This window comes from Nematolebias whitei, chromosome 7, assembly GCF_014905685.2.
Source record: "Nematolebias whitei isolate Nwh7 chromosome 7, NemWhi1, whole genome shotgun sequence".
Classification (NCBI taxonomy): Eukaryota; Metazoa; Chordata; class Actinopteri; order Cyprinodontiformes; family Rivulidae; genus Nematolebias; species Nematolebias whitei.
This window is the reverse complement of record NC_056504.1, coordinates 38681733-38684183: the sequence shown is the minus strand read 5'-3', so window position 1 is coordinate 38684183 and position 2451 is coordinate 38681733. Positions and strand designations below refer to the sequence as shown.

At 34.7% G+C, this 2451-nt stretch overlaps 1 protein-coding gene across 1 annotated transcript in view; it reads right to left on the bottom strand.

Annotated features, from left to right (window-relative positions):
• Positions 1-2451, bottom strand: part of bsnb (bassoon (presynaptic cytomatrix protein) b) — a 95007-nt gene that overhangs the window by 71455 nt on the left and 21101 nt on the right. The gene's annotated exons all lie outside the window — the stretch shown is intronic.

Sequence of the window (2451 nt, the reverse complement as noted above, 5' to 3'; positions counted from 1 at the left end):
TGAAAGGAGCATAACAAGCTGAAATTAGCAGAAAGAAGTTAATTAGAATGAAAGTAGTAAAAATTACCATAAAAAAACGAATTTATATGAAAACAGCTGAAACTACGGTAGCTAAAAAAGGTTTTTTTAAAAGTTGCTGAAAGGTAGAACAAGCTTAATTAGCAGCAGAAAGAGCATGTTTGCTGAAAGAAGCAGAAATTTGCACAAAAAGTGGAAATTATCTGAAAAAAGCTGAAAAGTAGCTAAAAAGGCAGAACGAAGCTTAAATTACCAGAAGTGGAGAGAACACATTTTTGCTGAATTAGGCCGAAATTTTTTTTTCAAATGAGTGCAAAAATGTGAAAAATTTGCAGAAAAACAGCTAAATAGCTGAAATAGCCACACAAAAAAAAAAAAGCTGAAACTTTCCGAAATAAGCTGAAAGGAGCATAACAAGGTGAAATTTTATCTGAACTGTGCAGCACCTCTGTGTGTTGTCTCTGGACATGCTCACAGCCCTTTTGGTCCCCCCCCACCATGTCGGTGTCATTATGTGCTCATTGTGTAAGGTTTTTTTTTTCATTATCATGCTGTTAACCTTCAGCCAAAGATTAGGAGCATGTTAGGATTTTTTTCATTATCTCCAAACCCTATGTGCCATTTTCACCACTTTTTCTTGTCTGTTCAAACAGGTCTCACTTGTAAATGAGTCTTCAAGGCTCAATCTGTTTAAATAAGGGTTGAATAATAAATAAAAAAAAAAGACCAATGAGCTGCAAGTTCACAGAAGAGTATTCCCTGGTAGAAAAAGCAATAGTTAAGTGTTTTACCCTACTACTTTTGAAGAGCAAATGCAGCATCAGTGTGGGTGCTGGAAGAGCGTTCAACTAACTCAACCAACTCGGTCCATTTACATCCCTCATGAATCCTACTGAGTCCAGAAATGGCCTGTTCTGAAGCAGGAGCTAAAAAGACAACAAACAGCCACAGTTCTGCCAATGTGAAAACACAAAAAGGCAATGGTGAAGTGTTCATCGTCATATGTGGTTCAAAAGCACTTTGTCACTAGCAGTGTTGTTTAAACCAAAAGACTGTACATGGATAGACTTCTAAAGTAAAGCTGGAAGTCAAAGAAGGACCAATATTCCCTGTCAGCTGGTTCCAGCACAAGTTTGAAATCCTGCTCCTTTCATGTAAATGAATGGGACATTGCTGTTCGTAAAATAAAATAAAAATAGTAAAAAAAAATACAAAGTAATAACCTCTGAAGTTTGAACTTTGAGTAGCACAATTAAAGCTAAATTTTTCATATGCAAGGCTTTTTTAATGTTAATTATTGATGGACTGAAACTCTGGTTTTATCCAAAGTCTCAATTTTAATAAAGAGTTGTATAATTAATCCAGATCTGAATGTTGCAGAACCTCTATTGTCACATAAGGAAAAGTTAAAGAGGGGAATAATGTGTCCGACTCTAAATATCTGAATTAACTTAATAGGATTAGTAATTACACTCTGGCTCCCACGAGATAAAATTAACTTATCTTTCATTACTATGAATGTAAGACTATTGAATCATTTTTCTATGAAACCAATATTTGTCCCTCACATAAGAAATATTGGGCCATAGACTGTGTAAAAACTGTAAACAATGGACTAATAAAGAAGCTCTCAGTTTAGGTCAATTTTATAACGTTTGAAAGTAATCACAAGTTGAAGTTCAAACAAAGATCAATACTGTGCCCAGGACACTCACAACCTATAAAGATATTACAAATACACTTGAAAAAAGAACAGTGCGTTTACTTTTGACACTGTTAACTTGTTCTCTCAGGTTGGTGCTGCCATGAGAAAATCAGTTTTAAGCATCATGATTAGAATCTGGGCCGCATTAAAAACACTTAAAATTGTTGTTTAGCTGAGAAACTTGGTATTTTATGTATTTAGGACACAGTCTGGTTTTTAAAGCAGAACGGAGCCAAAAGTCATTTTGACAGGAATAAAACATGTTGGTTTTAATATGTAAGTTTTCAGTAGGAATGCATGATACGATATTGGATTTCTGACCGATATCCGATATGCCAATATGTTAAAACTTATTTGGCCTATAACCGATAACAACAGCGATACTTTTTTCTTAGACCTACTTACAGAGACTACATCGCTTTATTTGCTGTGGAATTAAAATACAACATTATTCTGCATGGTCTTTGTCAATTTGGCCTGTTACCAAATGCAGATGACAAAAAGGGGGCTGAAAATGATGAAACACTTCAATTTGGATTATGTTTTATGTCAAATATATTCATGACATTTACTCTAACACAATGACAACACTCGGAACAGTGCAAATTTGTAAATTTTCACGAATCTAAACTCAACAGTAAGCGTGATGTCATAACATTGTGCTGGCACTGCAGGCATCCTTGTCATTGGGTAAAACTGCGCTTTTCATATATATATATACTGTACAT